Source organism: Colobus angolensis, unplaced genomic scaffold, assembly GCF_000951035.1.
Source record: "Colobus angolensis palliatus isolate OR3802 unplaced genomic scaffold, Cang.pa_1.0 Scaffold11, whole genome shotgun sequence".
Taxonomy (NCBI): domain Eukaryota; kingdom Metazoa; phylum Chordata; class Mammalia; order Primates; family Cercopithecidae; genus Colobus; species Colobus angolensis.
The window spans coordinates 10,138,496-10,158,552 of NW_012112030.1; the positions used below are offsets into that span (position 1 = coordinate 10,138,496).

Below are 20,057 nucleotides of genomic sequence, written 5' to 3' on the forward strand. Positions count from 1 at the left end.
TGTATACATATTTAGAGACAGAGTCTTGCTCTGTTGCTCAGGCTGGAGTGGAGCGGTGCAATCTTAGCTCACTGTAGCCTCAAACTCCTAGGCTGAAGCAATCCCCCTGCTTTGGCTCCCAAAGTACTGGGATTACAAGCATGAGCCATTGTGCCTGGACCCTCTAACTTCATGTTTAATTGGTAGTTTAGTCAGTTACATAATTAAATGTTGAGCAGCATTTTTATTGAGTTTTGAAGTTAATGCTTCAAAATTTCTTCTAGCTTCCAGTATTATAATTGAGAAATCCAGTATCATTCTTGTTTTGGATCCTGTGTATATGTGGCCTGTTATCCCCTTACTTCCACTTCACCATAAGCTTTTAGGATCTTCCTCTATTCTCAAGATCTTGAAGTTTCAAGGTGATGTGCCTAGGTGCACATCTCATAGTTTGTACTATTAGTTGACCCTTTGAATTTTGAGACTTCCTTCCCTCTGTTAGTGCGATGGTTAATATAAGTGTCAAGTAGTGCGATGGTTAATATAAGTGTCAAGTGTCAACTTGATTGGTTTGAAAGATGCAAAGTATTGTTTCTGGGTGTGTCTTTGAGGGTGTTGCCCAAAGCAGATTAACATTTGAGTCAGTGGACTGGGAGAGGAAGACCCATCCTCAGTGTGGGTGGGCACCATCCAAGCAGCTGCCAGCATGGCTAGAAAAAGTTGGCAGAAGCAGTTGGAAGAAGCTGGCTTGCTGAGTCTTCACCTTTTATCTTTCTTCTGTGCTGGATGCTTCCTCACCTTGAACATCATCTTCAGTTTTTGGACTCTTGGACTTAGACCAGTGGTTTGCCAGGGGTTTCTGGGCCTCTAGCCACGGACTGAAGCCTGCACTGTTGGCTTCCCTACTTTAGAAACTTTGGGACTCAGATTGAGCCACTACTGGCTTCCTTGCTCCTCAGCTTGCAGACAGTCTATCATGGGATTTCACCCTGTGATCATGTGAATTCTCCTTAATAAATTCCCTTTAATATGTACATATATGTTGGTTCTGTCTCTCTGGAGAACCCTAACACAGTTAGATATTTCTCTTTCTTTTCAACTATTAGTTAGACCTTGTAGACTGATTCTCTCCTTTTAAAAAGTAATTTCTGGCCAGGCATGGTGGCTCACGCCTGTAATCTCAGCACTTTGAGAGGCCGAGGCAGGTGGATCACCTGAGGTCAGGAGTTTGAGACCAGCCTGACCAACATGGAGAAACCTCGTCGCTACCAAAAATACAAAATTAGCTGGGCGTGGTGGCACATAGCTGTAATCCCAGTTACTCGTGAGGCTGAGGCAAGAGAATTGCTCCAACTGGAGTGGCAGAGGCTGCGGTAAGCCGAGATCACACCATTGCACTCCAGCCTGTGCAACAAGAGCAAAACTCCGTCTCAAAAAATAAATAAATAAATAAATAAATAGGCTGGGTGTGGTGGCTCGTGCCTGTAATCCCAGCACTTTGGGAGGCCATGGCAGGTGGATCACGAGGTCAAGAGATCGAGACAATCCTGACCAACATGGTGAAACCCCGTCTCTACTAAAAATACAAAAATTAGCTGGGCCTGGTGGCACGCACCTGTAGTCCCAGCTACTCAGAAGGCTGAGGCAAGAGAATTGCTTGAACCAGGGAGGCGGAGGTTGTAGTGAGCCAAGATCGCGCCACTGCACTCCAGCCTGGCGACAGAGCGAGACTCCGTCTCAAAAAAAAAAAAAAGTTTCCTTTTTTCTCTTTACTCTTTGTCTTTTTAAATTGTTCTATTTTACTGAGAATATTTGTAATATCCCAGATCTTGTTCTCTGTGTGTGTGTTTTTTTAAATTGTGGTAAAGCATACATCAAATTTATAATTTTAACCATTTTTATTTATTTTTTATGTTTTTCTGGGAGACAGAGTCCTGCTGTGTCGCCCAGGCTGGAGTGTAGTGACGTGATGGTGGCTCACTGCAACCTTCACTTCCCAGGTTCAAGTGATTCTCCTGCCTCAGCCTCCCAAGTAGCTGGGACTACAGGTGTGCACCACCATGCCTGGCTAATTTTTGTATTTTTTTAGTAGAGACGAGGTTTCACCATGTTAGCCAGGCTGGTCTTGAACTCCTGACCTTAGGCAATCCACTCACCTTGGCTTCCCAAAGTGCTGGGATTACAGGCATGAGCCACTGCACCTGGCCAATTTTAAGCATTTTTAAATGTACACTTTGGTGGCATTAAGTATATCTACCATTTTGTGCAATCACCATTACTATCCATTTCCAAAATATTTTCGTCATCCCAAACAGAAACTCTGTGTCCATTAAACTATTCTCCATTCCCCACTTCTCCCAGGCCCTGGTAACCTCTATTCTATTTTCCAGTCCAATGAACTTGCTTAGTCTAGGTACCTTATCAGAGTGGAGTAATTCACCATTTGTCCTTTTTTGTCTGGCCTATTTCACTTAGCATAATGTTTTCAAGGGTCATTCATGTTGTATCATGTAGAAGAATTTCATTCCTTTTTATGGATAGGTAATATTGCATTATATGTACATACCACATTCTATTTATTCATTCATCTGTTGATGGACACTTGGGTTGTTTCCACCTTTTGGCTATTATGAATAATGTGCTACAAACACTATGTACAAAGTAACTCTTTAAACCTCTGCATTCATTTTAAAAATATATATATATACACACACACATACATACATATATATATACACACACACCTAGGAGTGGAATTATTGGATCATATGGTAATTCTGTGTTTAACTTTTTGTTAACTGCCAAGCTGCTGTCCATTTTTTTTTTCACTTCCTTGTCAATACTTATTTTACCTTTTTCTTTTTTTAATGATAGCTCTCTTATTAGGTGTGAAGTGGTATGTTATTGTGGTTTCCATTTGCATTTTCCTAATGAGTAATTATGTTGAGCATCTTTTCATGTGCTTATTGGCCATTTGCATATTTTCTTTGGCAATGTGTCTAGTCAAACCCTTTTCCCATTTTTGAATTGGTGTTTATTATTTTTCAGTTATAGGAATTATTTATATATTCTGTATATTAATTCAGAGTTGCAAGTATTTTGTCTTATCTTGTGGATTGTCGTTTTCCTATCTTGAGAGTGCCCTTTAATGCATGCAAGTTTTTAATTTTGATGAAGTCCAATTTATCTGTTTTATCTTCTGTTTCCTGTGTTTCTGATATCATATCTAAGAAATCACTGTCAAATCCAACATTCTGAAGATTTTGCCTCAGCTTCCTGAGTAGCTGGGACTACAGGAATGCGTAATCATGCCCGGCTAGTTTTTGTATCTTTAGTAGGGATGGGGTTTTGCCCTGTTGGCCAGGCTTGTCTCCAATTCCTGATCTCAGGTGATTTGCCCACCTTGGCCTTGCAAAGTTCTGGGATTACAGGTATGAGCCACTGTGCCCAGCCACTTTTAGTTAATTCTTGCATATTGGGTAAGGTATGGGTCCAACTTCATTTATTGCATATGAATATCTAGTCTGACTATCCAGTTTTTCCAATACCATTTGTAGAAAAGATTGTCCTTTCCTCACTGAATCATGTTTGGAATCTTGCCAAAATTCAATTGACCATGTATGCAAAGATTTATTTGTGGGTTCTCTATTCTGTTCCATCAGTCTATCCTTATGCCAGTACTAAACTGTTTTGATTACTGTAACTTTTTAAGTTTTGAAATCAGGGAGTATGAGTCCTCCAACTTTCTTCTTATTTTTCAAGATTGTTTTGACCATTTAGGGTAACTTGAGATTCCATATAAACTTTAGGGTCAGTATTCCTATTTCTGCAGATAACGCCACTGGGTTTTAATAGGGATTGCTTTAATCTGTAGATCACTTTGGGTAGTGTTGTCACCTTTACAATATGTATTTTTTTAATAGAGACAGGGTCTTGCTGTGTTGGCCAGATCGGTCTTGAAATCTTGGCCTCAAGCAATCCCCCCACCTTGGCCTCCCAAAGTGCTAGGATTACAGGCATAAGCCACCATGCTTGGACAATCTTTACACTATTAAGTTTTCTAAGCCATGAACATGAAGTGACTTTTTATTTATTCATTATTTTATTTATTCAATAAATTATTTGTTTATTTTATTTATTCTTATTTAATTTCAGCAATGTTTTGCAGTTTTCATTGTACAAGTTTTCTGTCTCCTTGGTTAAATCTGTAAGTACTGTATTCTTTTCGATGCCATTGTCAATAGCTTCTATTTTAAGTAGAATTTTGATCTTTTTCCCCATGGTTACAATATGAAAGAAATATATTTTCTTCAAATGTATCCACTTTATTCTATCCTGTCTATTCATATTTGACCAGCATATTACCTATTACTACACCTATATTACTATTTAAAATGTTGACAAGAACTATAATGAAGGCCAGGAGCAGTGGCTCACGCCTGTAATCCCAGCACTTTGGGAGGATGAGGCGGGTGGATCACCTGAGGTCTGGAGTTTGAGACCAGCCTGACCAACATGGAGAAATCCCATCTCTACTAACAATACAAAATTAGCTGGGCTTGGTGGCTCATGCCTGTAATGTAATCCCAGCTACTTGGGAGGCTGAGACAAGAGAATTGCTTGAACCCGGGAGGCGGAGATGCAATGAGCCGAGATCGCACCATTGCACTCCAGCTGGAGTGACAGAGACCCTGTTTCAAAAAAAAAAAAAAAAAAAAAAAAAAAAAAAGAACTGTAATGAATGTAGAGTCCTGTGCCCACCAATAAAGACTTCCATTCATATTGACTGGCAGCAAAATATGGAAGGTGACTGAATTTATCATTGCAGATATTTAGGTATTCCACACATGTTGATGAGCCAGCCTTGTTTGCAAGATATAAAAAGAAACATGTCATAAAATATTGTATATTTATTCCATTAAGCATTTTTGTCTTCATTTCTGCAATATCACAAAATGTTGCTAAAACTCAAGATTTTTACATAATTTTAGTTCTAGTGAAATTATAGCAAAAATTAGGCAACTTTTCTATAGATAATTATAGTTCTTAGGTAGTTTTTTTCCCACAACTTTCCATTTTGATTAACTTCATTGTGTTGTAACACTTAGAGTTGTCGAAAACACTGTCAAGGTATATTTAGTTTTAAAAAAATGAATGAGGATATTCACATACCGTGTTCACACTGTAATGTGGTCCATATTTTAAGTTATTCTCTCTGAAAATACTATAAAATACCTTACTTTCATTAATCACTCTCATATTGAGATTTCCACAATTTCTAAAAACAATACTTAGATTCATGCAGTATTTCTTACATTCTTTCAAAATTTTCATTTTGTTTTGCCATAAAACAACATAATATGTGGCACTGTCCTAATAATTGCCTGTGTATTTTATTGTGTGCAGATGATGTTTTGCAATAAATAATTGACTCTTCATTTAATAAACAATACAAGATTGCAGTGTTCTATGGTTTGAATATGTGTCCCAAAGTTCATGTGTTGGAAACTTAATTTCCAATCCAACAATGTTGAGACGTGGAAACTTTAAGATGTAATTAGGTCATGAGAGTTCTGCCCTCATGAAGTGTGATTCTATTATATCAGGAGTGGGTTGGTTATTGAAGGAATGATAAAAGGATAAGTTTGATCTCTCTCTCTCTCGCTCTCTCAATATCTGCATGTGCTCTCTTGCCTTCTGCCATCCAGCATTGGATGATGTAGGCAGAATGCCCTCAACAGATGAGGACCCCTTTATCTTAGACATCCCAGCCTTCAAAACTGTGAGAAATAAATCTCTGTTCTTATAAATTCCTTAGTCTCAGGCATCCTGTTATTGCATCTCAAAATGGACTAAAAGAGAAAATCCGTACTAGAAGTAGGATTGTTGTTATAAAGTGATTTTCAAACTGAGTAATGGGTAGAGGTCGAAAGAATTTGGAGAAGCCGGTCAGAAAGAGCTTAGACTTCCATGAATGGAGTTTTAAAGGCAATTCTAGTGAGGGCTCAGAAGAAGCTGAGCTTTTGGGAGATCCTAAATCTCAGGGATTAGTTAGGTGGCTGTGATCAGAATACCGGTAAAAATATGGATGGTAAATGCCATTCTGATAATATCTTAGATGGAACTGAGGAAGAAGGTACTGGAACCTGGAGTAAATGCCACTCTTTTTATATTAGTCTGTTCTTATGCTGCTATAAGAACTGTCTGAGAATGGGTAATTTATAAAGGAAAGAGGTTTAATTGACTCACTGTTCCACATGGCTGGGGAAACCTCAGGAAACTTACAGTCATGGTGGAAGGGGAATCAAACATGTCCTACTTCACATGATGGCAGCAAGAAGTATGAGCAAAGGGAGGCGGAAGTTCTTCTTTTCTTTTTTTCTTTTTTTTTTTTAATAAAACCATCAGATCTCATGAGAACTCACTATCACAAGAACACCATGAGGGTAACCTCCCTCATGATTCAATTACCTCCCACCAGGTCCCTCCAACAACATGTGGGGATTATGGAAACCACAATTCAAGATGAGATTTGGGTGGGGACACAGTAAAACCATATCATTCTTCCCCTGGCCCCTCCCAAATCTCATCCTCACATTTCAAAACACAATCATACCCTTCCAACAGTCCCCCAAATTCTTAACTCATTCCATCATTAACTCAAAAGTCTCAGTCCAAAGTCTCATCTGAGACAAGGCAAATCCCTTCCACCTATGAATCCTTAAAATTACTTCCCAGATAAAATGGGGGTACAGTCATTGGGTAAATATACCTGTTCCAAAGGGAAGAAATTGGCCAAAACAAAGGGGCTACAGGTCCCATGCAAGTCCAAAATCCAATAGGGCAGTCATTAAACCTTAAAGTTCCAAAATGATCTCCTTTGACTCCATATCTCACATCCAGGTCATGCTGATACAAGAGATGGGCTCCCAAATGACCTTAGGAAGCTCCATCCCTGTGGTTTTGCAGGGTATAGCCCCCCTCCCAGCTGCTTTCATAACTGGCATTGCATTTCTGTGGCTTTTCCAAGCACACAGTGAAAGCTGTCAGTAGATCTACTATTCTGGGGTCTGGAGGATGGTGACCCTCTTCTCACAGCTCCACTAGGCAGTGCCCCAGTGGGGACTCTGTGTGGCAGCTCCAACCCCACATTTCCCTTCTGCATTGCCCTAGCAGAGGGTCTCCATGAGGGCTCCACCCCTGCCACAGACTTCTGCCTGGACATCCAGGCATTTCCACACATCCTCTGAAATGTAGGCGGAGGTGCCCAAACCTTAAAGCTTTCTTTTGAGATGATCTTGGTTCACTGCAACCTCCACCTCCTGGTTCAAGTGATTATCTTGCCTCAGCCCCACAAGCAGCTATGATTACAGGCACTGCCACCATGCCTGGGTACATTTTGTATTTTTAGGAGCGACAGGGTTTCATCATGTTGGCCAGGCTGGTCTCAAACTCCTCACCTCAGGTGATCCACTTACCCAAACCTCAATTCCTGACTTAAGTGCACCTGCAAGCCCAACACCACATGTAAGCCACCAAGGCTTGGGGCGTGCACTCTCTGAAGCAATGGCCTGAGCTGTACTTTGGCCCCTTTTAGCCACAGCTGGAGCTGAAGCAGCTGGGGCTCACGAAACCATGTCCTGAGGCTACATAGAGCAGTGTGGTCCTGGCCTGGCCCATGAAACAACTTTTCCCTCCTATGCCTCCAGGCCTGTGATGGGATGGGCTGCCTCAAAAGTCGCTGACATGCCCTGGAGACATTTTCCCCATTGTCATAGTGATTAACATTCAGCTTCTCATTACTTATGCAAATTTCTGCAGCTGGCTTGAATTTCTCCCCAGAAAATGCAGTTTTCTTTTCTATTTCATCTTTAGGCTACAAATATTCCAAACTTTTATGTTCTGCTTCCTCTTTTTGTTCTTTTGAGATAGACTTTTGCTCTTATTGCCCAGGCTGCAGTGCAATGGAGTGATCTTGGTTCACTGCAACCTCTGCCTCCCAGGTTCAAGCAATTCTTCTGCCTCAGCCTCCCGAGTGGCTGGGATTACAAGTGTACGCCAACATGTCCAGCAAATTTTTGTATTTTTAATAGAGGTTCAAAATGGAGTTTCACCATGTTGGCCAGGCTGGTCTCAAACTCCTGACCTCAGGTGATCCACCCGCCTTGGCCTCTCAAAGTGCTGGGATTACAGGTATGAACCACTGTGCCCAGCCATTCTGCTTCCTCTTGAATACTTTGCCACTTAGAAATTTCTTCCACCAGATACCCTAACTCATCTCTCTCAAGCTCAAAGTTCCCCAGATCCCTAGGGCAGGGGCAAAATGTCACCAGTCCTTTTGCTAAAGCATATCAAGAATCACCTTTATTCCAGTTCCCAACAAGTTACTTGTCTCCATCTGAGATCACCTCAGCCTGGACTTCATTGTCCATATCACTATCGTCAAAGCCATTAAACAAGTCTCTAGGAAGTTCCAAACTTTCCCACATTGTCTTGTCTTCTGAGCCCTTCAAGTCTCTAGGAAGTTCCACACTTTCCTACATTTTCCTGTCTTCCTCTGAGCCCTCTAAACTGTTCCAACTTCTGCTTGTTACCCAGTTCCAAAGTTACTTCCACATTTTCAGGTATCTTCACAGCAGCACCCCACTCTCTGCAGTACCAATTTACTGTATTAGTCTGTTCTTGCGCTGCTGTGAAGAACTGCTCGAGACTGGGTAATTTATAAAAGAAAGAGGTTTAATTGACTCACAGTTCCACATGCCTGGGGAGGCCACAGGAAACATTACTTTTAATGGCAAAAACCCCAATTACTTTTGAACCAGCATAATACAATCACAGTGGAACAGTAAGCAAACACCATCGAGAGATGGAGACCATCCTGGCCAACATGGTGAAACATCACCTCTACTAAAAACACAAAAATAAGCTGGGCAGGTTGGCACACGCCTGTAGTCCCAGCTACTTGGGAGGCTGAGGCAGGAGAATGGCTTGAACCCGGGAGGTGGGGATTGCAGTGAGCCAAGATCGTGCCACTGTACTCCAGCCTGGCAACAGAGTGAGACTCCATGTCAGAAAACAAAAGTGGAAAATATGTGCTACATCCCTGGAGGCCCAGCCCCATGCCCTCAAGTGTGCCCAGGATATGGGACATGGAGGCAAAGATTATTCTCCAGCTTTAAGACTTAATGTTGTTTTCCCTGTTAGATCTTGGACTTACCTGGGAGCTGTTACCCCTTTCTTTATGGCTATTTCCCCCTTTTTGAAGGGGAATGTCTATCTTACACCTGTCCCACCACTGTATTTTAGAAGCATGTTACTTGTTAATTTCACAGGCTCACAGCTGGAAAGGAATTTGCCACAGAATGAATTCTGCCTTGAGTCTCACTCATAGATGAGTCAGATGAGACTCTGGACTTTTTTTTTTTTTTTAAAGCAAGCTCTCACAAGTCTTCCTTCCTTCTTCCTTCTTTCTTGCTTTCTTTTCTTTCCTTCCTTCTTCCTTTCTTCTTTCTTTCCTTCCTTCTTTCCTTCTCTCCTTCCTTCCTTCTCTTTCTTTCTCTCTTTTTTCTTTTCTTTCTTCTTTTCTTTCTTTCTTTCTTTCCTTCCCTCTCTCCCTCCCTCCCTTCCTTTCCTTCTTTCCTTCTTTCTTTTCATTTGAGACAGACTTTCGCTCTTATTGCCCAGGCTAGAGTGCAATGGCGCAATCTCGGCTCATTGCAACTTCTGCCTCCTGGGTTCAAGTGATTCTCCTGCCTCAGCCTCCAGAGTAGCTGGGATTACATGCATGTGCCACCACACCCGGCTAATTTTTTATTTTAGCACAGACGGGGTTTCTCCATGTTGGGCAGGCTGGTCTCGAACTCCCAACCTCAGGTGATCCTCCCACCTCAGCCTCCCAAAGTGCTGGGATTACAGGGGTGAGCCACCGTGCCTGGCCTTCGCAAGTTTCATAAAAGAAAAATTTTGCATCATTTACTTTTCACCAATCTGTCCGGCATGCTTCTAATGATATCTGAATCACCTGGATCAATGTGCACCTGGATCAGTGTGCACATACTCTGCAGTATTTTCTGCACACTGTGTCCAATTCAATATTATTGCCACTGTAGTAACGGACACCAGTTTTGGCCAACATGGCACAGTACCCTATTTTGGATTTCCTCAAAGTGGGGCAGTTGTTGGCGAGCATGACCAGTTTCACTTTGCCTTGTCTGATCACCTTCAGAGTCTGCTTGTACCCCAGCACATACTTTCCACCTTTTTTTTTTTTTGACATGGAGTCTCACTCTGTTGCCAGGCTGGAGTGCAGTAGCGCGATCTCGGCTCATTGCAATCCGCACCTCCGGGTTCAAGCCATTCTCCTGCCTCAGCCTCCCAAGTGGCTGGGACTACAGGCACGTGTCACCCTGCCCAGCTTATTTTTGTATTTTTAGTAGAGCTGGGGCTTCACTATGTTGGCCAGGATGGTCTCGATCTCTTGACCTTGTGATCTGCCTGCCTCAGCCTCCCAAAGTGCTGGGATTACAGGCATGAGCCACGGTGCCCAGCCTACTTTTCAGTTTTCATAATGAGTTGGAGCCTAGAGTTGATTGACACCAATGACTTTTCATCTTTTTTAGAAGCCACCATCTTTCTGTCTTAGGTGTGGGATGACTCCCAACTAAGAGCAGCTTCAGGGCTAGGTGTGGTGTCTCACATCTAAAAAAAAAAAAAAAAATTAGCCAGGCATGGTGGTGCATACCTGTAATAACAGCTACTCAAGAGGCTGAGGCATAAGAATCACTTGAACCCTTGGGGCAGAGGTTGCAGTGAGTTGAGATTGTGCCACTGTACTCCAGCCTGGGTGACAGAGCAAGACTCTGTCTCAAAAACACAAAAACAACACAAAAACAAAAACTGTACAGAATAAAAGTGAGCAGACTTCTCTCAAGCATTAACTACCTAAAATCTGTGAAAAAGATATCATATAATTTTTATTTAACGGAAAATTAATCATTAATCAAAGCAAGAAATTGAGAAATGGTAACTCCCTCAAATCTTCAACAAAACCAGTCAGTTGAAATCCCTGTGCCTTAGTCCATTTTGTGCTGCTGTAACAGGATACCTGGGAGGCAGTAATTTATAAAGAACAGATTTATTTCTTGCAGATCTGGAGGCTGGGAAATCTAAGGTTGAGGGGCCCCCATTTGGCAAGGGCCTTCTTGCTGCATCACTCCACGGTAGAAGGTGGAAAGGCAAGAGATCATATGCACACATGCATATTGAGAGAGAGAGGGAGGTCCAACATTTTTTTTTTTTTTTTTGAGACAGAGTCTTACTTTGTTACCTACTATTAAAAGAGCCAATCTACTCCCAAGATAACAGCATTAATTCATTTATAAGGGCAGGGCCTTCATGACCTAATCACCTCTTGAAGGTCTCACCTGTCAACATTGTTGCATTGGGTATTAAATTTCCAACACTGAATATGAAATTTGGGGGACATATTCAAACTATAACATTCTGTCCCTGGCCCCCCAAATTTATGTCCTCACATGCAAAATACATTCATTTCATCCCAATAGTGTCAAAGTCTTAACTTGTTCCAACACTAACTCAAAAGTCCAGAGTCTCAGGCATGGTGGCTCATTCCTATAATCCCAGCACTTTGGGAGGCTGAGGCAAGAGGATCACTTGAGCTCAGGAGTTCAAGACCAGCCTGGGCAACATGGCAAAATCCCTTTTCTTAAAAAAAAAAGGGCCATCTGTGGTGGCTCATGCCTGTAATCCCAGCACTTTGGGAGGCCGAGGCAGGCAGATCACGAGGTCAGGAGATCGAGACCACCCCGTCTCTACTAAAACTAAAAAAATTAGCCGGTGTGGTGGTGAGCGCCTGTAGTCTCAACTACTCAGGGGGCTGAGGCGGGAGAATGGTGTGAACCTAGGAGGTGGAGCTTGCAGTGAGCCAAGATGGTGCCACTGCACTCCAACCTGGGTGACAGAGCAAGACTCCGTTCTCAAAAAAAAAAAAAAAAGGTCCAGAGTCTCACCTGGCATCCTGGCTCTGCCCTGAAGAGCTTTGCATTATGGGAACTCCTTTCTTTCTCACTCCCTGGCCATCTTAGGCAGCTGTTCACTTAAAAATTTCTTTTGTGGGCCAGGCGCAGTGGCTCAAGCCTGTAATCCCAGCACTTTGGGAGGCAGAGACGGGCGGATCACGAGGTCAGGAGATCGAGGCCATCCTGGCTAACCCGGTGAAACCCCGTCTCTACTAAAAAATACAAAAAAAAACTAGCCGGGTGACGTGGCGGGCGCCTGTAGTCCCAGCTACTTGGGAGGCTGAGGCAGGAGAATGGCGTAAACCCAGGAGACGGAGCTTGCAGTGAGCTGAGATCCGGCCACTGCACTCCAGCCTGGGCGGCAGAGCGAGACTCTGTCTCAAAAAAAAAAAAAAAAAAAATTTCTTTTGTGGGGACCAGGACAGAGGTCCCTCTTACCTAGCTAAAATTGCAATACCCGTTCTATACTTTTCAGTGAGTACTAGTTCAGTATCTTCTAATACGAACCATTTCACCTACTTAGGTAGCCTATCTATGTTGGAAGATGGTTATGATGCCGTTTCCCTTCTCTAATTACTTCCTGTATTAGTTTCTTATTGCTGGGTAGCACATTACTACAAACTTAGTAGCAAAACAATACACATTTATAATCTCACAGCTTTTGTGGGTCAGGAGTTTGGACCATAGGTGTATCTTCCGCTCAGGGTCTCAGAGGCTGCAATCAAGATGTTACCTGCGCTGTATTTTCATCTGGGGGCTTGGCTGGTGAAAAATCTAAGTTCATTCAGTTTGTTGGCAGCTTTTATTTCCTCAGGACCATATGACTGGGGGATCGGCCTTTTTTTTCTTTTTCTCGTAGTTGTCTGGAGCCTGCTCTCAGGTCCTAGAGGTCACCCAAAGAATCTACAGGCCACTTGTGGTAACCTTCCATATGGGCTTCTTCCACATGGCTGCTTTCTTCACCAAGCAAGCAAGGAAAAGTTCTCTCCTCAGGGAGGATCCAGCTTCTTTTCAAAGGGCTTTTACCAGATTAAGTCAGGTCCACCCAAGATAATATCTCTTTTGGTTAACCCCAAATCAGTTTATTTGGTTCTTTATTACATCTGCAGAATTCTTGGCTAGAAGCAAGCAAGTTACAGGTTCTGCCCTCGCTCAAGGGAAGAGGATTATAGATAGAGTGACCACCAGAAGGCGAGGATCATGGAGGTCATCTTCCTATTCTCAAGAGTTGTTTCTTAAGATTTTCCAAATTTGCCTATGTAACACCTCATTCAACTTCTCTGCAAGTTGGAGGACAATAATAAAATTGATCAGGTTGTTGTTGATTCATCTTCTCTTAACGGGAGTGTGGGGAGTGCTGATAGAAACTATTCAAGCTGAGCTATGTATTAATACTACTCTTACAAGTATGAATTACTATTACTATTACTCTTAGATAATATTTATTGGGCCATCACTATATATCCAGTACTACTCCAAGTATTTTACCAGAATTTAGTCTTTATAATAACCTTAAGAGATCAGGGATATATATAAATTTTTTTTATTTTTTTGAGACAAAGTCTCTCACTTTGTTGCCTGGGCTGGAGTGCAGTGGCATGATTTTGGCTCACTGCAACCTCCACCTCCCAAGTTCAAGTGATTCTCCTGCTTCAGCCTCCCGAGGAGCTGGGATTATAGGCACCTGCCAGTACACCCAGTTTTTTTTTGTATTTTTTGTAGAGACGGGGTTTCACCATGTTGGCCAGTCAGGTCTCGAACTCTTGACCTCAAGATTTGCCCGCCTCAGCCTCCCAAAGTACTGGGATTACAGGCATGAGCCACTGTGCCTGGCCATAAATTTTTTATTTTTATTTTGGAGACAATCTCACTCTATTACCCAGGTTGGAGTGCAGTGGTCCAATCTCCACTCACTGCAACCTCCACCTCCCAAGCTCAAGTGATCCTCCCACCTCAGCCTCTCAAGTTGCTGAGACCAGAGGTATGCACCACCACACTGGGCTAATTTTTATATTAATTAATTAATTTGTTTATTTTTGATACTGAGTCTCACTCTGTTGCTCAGACTTGAGTACAGTGGCGCTATCTTGGCTCACTGAAATCTCTGCCTTCTAGGTTCAAGCAATTCTCCTGCCTCAGCCTCCCGAGTAGCTGGGATTACAGGGGTGCGCCACCACACCTGGCTAACTTTTGTATTTTTAGTAGAGATGGTGTTTCACCATGTTGGCCAGGCCGGTTGTGAATGACTGACCTCAAGTGATACACCCACCTTGGCCTCCCAAAAGTTCTGGGATCACAGGCGTGAGCCACTGTGCCCGGCCTAATTTTTGTATTTTTTGTAGAGACTTGTTTCACCATGTTGCCCAGGCTGGCCTGGAGCTCCTAGGCTCAAGTGATCCACCTGCCTTGGCCTCCCAAAGTGCTGGGATTACAGGCATGAGCTGTGCTCACCCGGGAGGGCTATTTTTATCAACCCCATTTTATAGACTGGGAAACATTTGCATAGAGAATTTCAGGACACTAAACAAGTAAGAAGTAGAGTCAAGGTTTCAATTCAGGTAGTAAGCCTTCAGAACCTGTAAAGCACTAGATTAAGCCTCCCGTTGTATTATTTTATACTTAGAAACTTTAGTTTCCCATTTCAATGGCTTCTTGTTGGAGTTTATGCCGTTTTTCTTTTCTTTTCTTTTCTTTTTTGATATGGAGTCTTGCCCTCGTTGCCCAGGCCAGAGTGCAACGGTGTGATCACAGCTCACTGCAACCTCTGCCTCCTAGTTCAAGCAATTCTCCTGCCTCAGGCTCCCAAGTAGCTGGGATTACAGGCCCGACAAATTTTGTATTTTTGTATTTTTAGTAAAGACGAGGTTTCAACATGTTGGCCAGTCTGGTCTCAAACTCCTGACCTCAGGTGGTCTACATATCTCTGCTTCCCGAAGTGCTGGGATTACAGGTGTGAGCCACTGCTCCCAGCCTATGCTGTTTCTTCAAAAGTTCTGTTTCCCTTGTTCAGTTGCTACAAGTGAAATATATTGGTTTATATTTATTATTTTAGTTTAGGTTTTTTATTTATTTATTTTTTGGTGAGACAGCTTCTATGATCCTACTTTAGCACTTTTTCCTAGGACATGATATTTAGCCTGTATCATTTTAGCCTATATATACCAATAAAAACATAATGGCAGATAAAATATGAAAACCTTTTTGTACTAACTGGTAAGCAGCTGCCCCACCCTACCAAACCCTTCCTACCACCCGGTCGGGTTCAGTCCCCAGCTGAAGAGCCTCTGGACCTCTTCAAGATCCTACAACTAAAGGATTAACACCTGACAAACTGTGTGTGTGTGTGTGTGTGTGCGCGCGTGTGCGTGGGGGGTGGGGGGTGGGGCGTCTTCAAGCCTGCTTCCATTCTGATTGGTCAGTGATATAGGGATTGATAAGTATTTTGAATGTGATCCTACCTAGAAGTCTAAGTCAAGCTTTTTTCATTCTTCATGGTCTTTTCTGTTATTTTCTAACTTGAATACTTTTGTACCTAGTCTGACAGCCACTTTAAGTTCTGTATTATAAGTCAGGTCAAGTATCACTTTCTCTGTGAAGTTTTCCCATGTACTATGAGAAAGATTTAGGTTCTCTCATTTTAGAATTTTTTTATGCTTAAGACATACCACCAAAATATTAATGATCTCATAATGTTTATCTGTATTTATGACTCTTTCCCCATGAGAAACAGTGTCATATCCTTTGGGCATCCCCAATGCCTAGAATAGTTTGTGAGACATTATAAATATTGTACTTGTTGAACAAATCAATGAATAGTTGATTACGTTAACCAGTGGGTTGCATGGCTGAAGAGACTGTAACTGTGGTTGAGGATATTTGAGGAGATTCAAATCCAATAAAATTGTCTAGTTGGAGTCTTCAGGAGGCAAGTCTAGAATATGAGCATATCTAAGAAAACTGATAAATCTGTGGTTATGCTGAATTATTTTTCCATTTGCTATTAGCATAGATAATCAAGAATAGACTATTATAGGCCAGGTGTGGTGGCTCATGCCTGTAATCCCAGCACTTTGGGAGGCCGAGGTGGGCAGATTACCTGAGGCCAGGAGTTCGAGACCAGCCTGGCCAACATGGCAAAACCCCACCTCTACTAAAAAAAAAAAGAAGAAGGCCAGGTGTGGTGACTCGCACCTGTAATCCCAGCACTTTGGGAGGCCAAGGCAGGTGGGTCATGAGGTCAGGAGTTTGAGACCAGTCTGGCCAAGCTAGTGAAATCCTGTCGCTACTAAAACTACAAAAATCAGCCAGGCATGGTGGTGGGTGCCAGTAATTTCAGCTATTCGGGAGGCTGAGGCAGGAAAATTGCTTGAACCTGGGAGGCGGTGGTTGCAGTGAGCTGATATCATACCACTGCACTCTAGCCTGGGCAACAGAGCAAGACTCTGCTCTCAAAGAAAAAAAAAAATAGACTATTATAAAAATGATTCTTTTTTATATGCTTACAGAAGACATACAAAGAGAAACATAATTGGCTGTATTATTCCGATACAATTTCTATTATTATGCAGTGTAACATTTAATACCAATATTTATAATTTTCTGAGCATCTATTTATAATTGAGCACTGATGTACTATGAAAATTATAATAAATCATAATTGAGCATCTATAATTTATTGAATGTATCCTAAGGACTGTGCTAAGGACATTACAACATTTAGCAATTAAACAATGCAAATTTAATTGTGTTAGATCCTGACTTAAAACCTTTTAAATGATTCCTCATTGCTGTCCCAATAAGGTCCAACTTTTAGGCAAGAAATTAATTAAATCATTTATCATGACAGAGATGACCTAGGAAGGCTTTTTTAATTCTATAGGTCTGGATTCGGTGATATTTCTTTCTTTTTTCTTTTTTTTTTTTTTGAGACGGAGTCTCACTCTGTTGCCCAGGCTGGAGTGCAGTGGTGTGATCTCGGCTTACTGCAACCTCTGCCTCCCAGGTTCAAGCGATTCTCCTGCTTCAGCCTCCCCAGTAGCTGGGATTACAGGTGCATGCCACCACAACCGGCTAATTTTGTTTTTTTTTGTATTTTTAGTAGAGGCGGGATTTCATCATGTCAGCCAGGATGGTCTCGATCTCCTGACCTCGTGATCTGCCTGCCTTGGCCTCCCAAAGTGGGATTACAGGCATGAGCCACCGCACCCGGCCCTAGGTGATATTTCTAAAGGCCACCTTATATTTTAAGTAAATTGAACGGTTCCAGTTATAAAAATAAGTATTAACAACCCTATTCTAATTTATTATTAGTTACAAAAATTTCCTGTTCGCTTTTCTGTCTTCTCCCTTACAGTACAGATTTCTTGAGGACAGGCACCTAATAGGTCTACAACACAGTGATTGCTAAATAAATACTGAACTAATACATTAATATAATGAGAAGTTACATAAAAAAAAAACCACATGGTACCATCTAATATTATTTTCAGGCTCTTCTTGCTTGCAAAACATATGCACATTTATTGTTTTTTTTTTTTTTTTTTTTTAAGGAGTCTCGCTCTGTAGCCCAGGCTGGAGTGCAGGGACGAGCTCTCGGCTCACTGCAGTCTCAGCCTCACAGTTCAAGCAATTCTCCTGCCTCAGCCTCCTGAGTAGCTGGGATTACAAGCACACGCCACCATGCCCCGCTAATTTTTGTAATTTTAGTAGAGACGGGGTTTCACCATGTCGGCGAGGCTGGTCTTGACCTCCTGACCTCAGGTGATCCACCCGCCTCGGCCTCCCAAAGTGCTGGGATTACAGGCATGAGCCACCGCACCTGACCAAAACATATGTACATTTATTCTATCATTTAGTGCTTCCAACCTAGTTCAACTATAGTCATCATGGCCATTATACAGGTGAGAAAACTGAGTAACACACTTATTCCAAGGAACCAGCAAGGAAGCTGCAGTAGTTGAACTTGAACCCAGATCTCTTGAACCCAGATCTCTTAACCCAGATCTCTCAACCTGTGGAATTCATTAAAGGCCGACTCCCAGCATGAAACTGAATGAATGGGATGAATACAACTTCTAGTGAGAGAGTATGATTAAAAAGTGCTTGCTCTGTTACTGAGCAACTGAAAAAAAATGTTTTTTTCATTCCATCATTATTAATACAGTTCAAAGTACATTTAAAACATAAATGATGAATACATCAACATACTCCTGGCTTTTTTGAAAAATTTTCCCTCTGCTCTTTAACTCTCACCTACCTCCTTCCTTCTTTCTTTTCTAAGCCTCATAGAGGGCGCTCACAAAGTGCTACTTATTGACTGAAGAAGCTCCACTCAAAGAACACACCTCACACTGCAACTGAGAGACGCAGCGCCACCACTTCGGGCTTCCTTCTCTTTTCCACGCAGGAGGCGGGGCCAATTTCCCTCATTCAAATAAAAAACCAGAATTTGCATGGGGAATGGCTAGTCCTTGAGCTTATTGGCTGATAGCACAGTGGGCGGGGTACATATCACGAGCCCGGAGCCCCGCCCACAATAATTTGCATAACGGCCCCGGCGCGTGCAAGGGAGAAGCGGGTTTGTTTTTGAATCTGCGGAGGCGGCGACGGTGGCAGCGGCGGCGCGGCGACTGAAGCGCGCGAAAAGCTGAGGCAGCAACGTCGGGGACCGCTGCGCGGGACGGCTCTGTAGGAAGGAACTTGGTTCCCCCTCCCTCAGCTTCCGCCCCAAAAGGTATATGTGAATCCCAGGGGCTGTTAAAACCACATTTTCTTAAATTACTATTGTATTTCTGAAGAGTCAAGACCGCATTATGGCGGCTGCGGGAGTTGTGTTTGCGCCTGCGCGGTTGCGGAGCTGCGGGCGGCGCTGCATGGGAGCACGTGATCTTGCGGGGTCGGGCTCTAGCTGCAGTTGTGCAGCTGGCGGGGCGGTGGCTGCGCAAGCGCAATATTCATTTTCAAGATCTAATGTTCTTGTTGGACGCCATTTGGGTTCTAGATTTAATTTTCCTCGTTCTTGAGGGGTTTCTTTGTGTTACCCTTAAAATCTCACATTTTTCAAGAAAAACATTTCTCTAATGTTGTGCTCTTGGGCCGACCTCAAGCTCTTCTGTTTTTTCGATTTTTTGAGAAGCTGTGGACTTAATTTTCTGTGAAACTGATTGTCATTTGTGGTTCTTGATTATAATTTCAGTTTTAAAGTATTGCTGGATTGAGGTTTATATTTAGGGTGGTAAAGATCAGCACCTAGTGGTGTTCTCACGGGAAGTGCATTTATTTGGACTGCATATTTGCAAATACATTTTTAACCCTATTTTTACCTGTTGTGTCATGGATGTGTGGAATGTTTACAAAACAAACAACTTTATTGGGGGAAAGGAAATAGTGGAAGAAATTACAGTGTGATCGAAAATGAAATCGCAATCTGAGGATTATTTTGGTTTTAAATATTTGATCCTAAGTAAATGAAGTTTTAATTTTGATCAGTTTGTATGTTTCTGGGCATTTGAATTTTACATGTTTTAAGTTCTTTAGGTGACTTGTTCATTACTGCTTCAGCTAGATAATTGTTGCTTTTTAAATTGACTCATTTTCTTAGCATTTTTGTTTGCTATGATATGCATACTATAACATTTATTTGGTAAATATTTCTGATGAAGAATTCTAGAAAGAACATCCATTACCCTGAGGCCTCTTTGAGGAAAGTGGACCATTAATAAAAAAAAAGTCTGTTTTTTTCTTTTAAACACTATACTGTATACGTGTGTTAGATGCAGCTGTGTGTGATTTTTTAATTGTAAGTGTGTTCCTGGTTTTATTAATAGTTTTTTTAGGGAAGGTAATTATAAATATGCTACTGATTAGTTTAAAATGGTAGTGTCAACTATAGTTAAATCTTATGTAACACATCTGGGGGAAGTTATATAAGATTTGTTATAATTCTCCCGTTGTGCAAATTCTTTCTTACTAGGCAAAAAAAATTGCAAATGTTTTCCGTAGACTTCATCTATGGCTCATATATACAACAACTGGTTTCTT

At 42.0% G+C, this 20,057-nt stretch overlaps 1 protein-coding gene across 2 annotated transcripts in view; it reads left to right on the forward strand.

The window, feature by feature from the left end:
- The first annotated feature begins 18,554 nt into the window (after window positions 1-18,554).
- The window catches only part of ATF7IP (activating transcription factor 7 interacting protein), a 136,333-nt gene continuing 134,830 nt past the window's right edge, over window positions 18,555-20,057 (forward strand). For both annotated transcript variants that reach the window (XM_011954156.1, XM_011954166.1), the window contains exon 1: window positions 18,555-18,750. The gene's annotated coding sequence lies outside the window, so the exon portion shown is untranslated. The remainder of the gene's footprint in view (window positions 18,751-20,057) is intronic.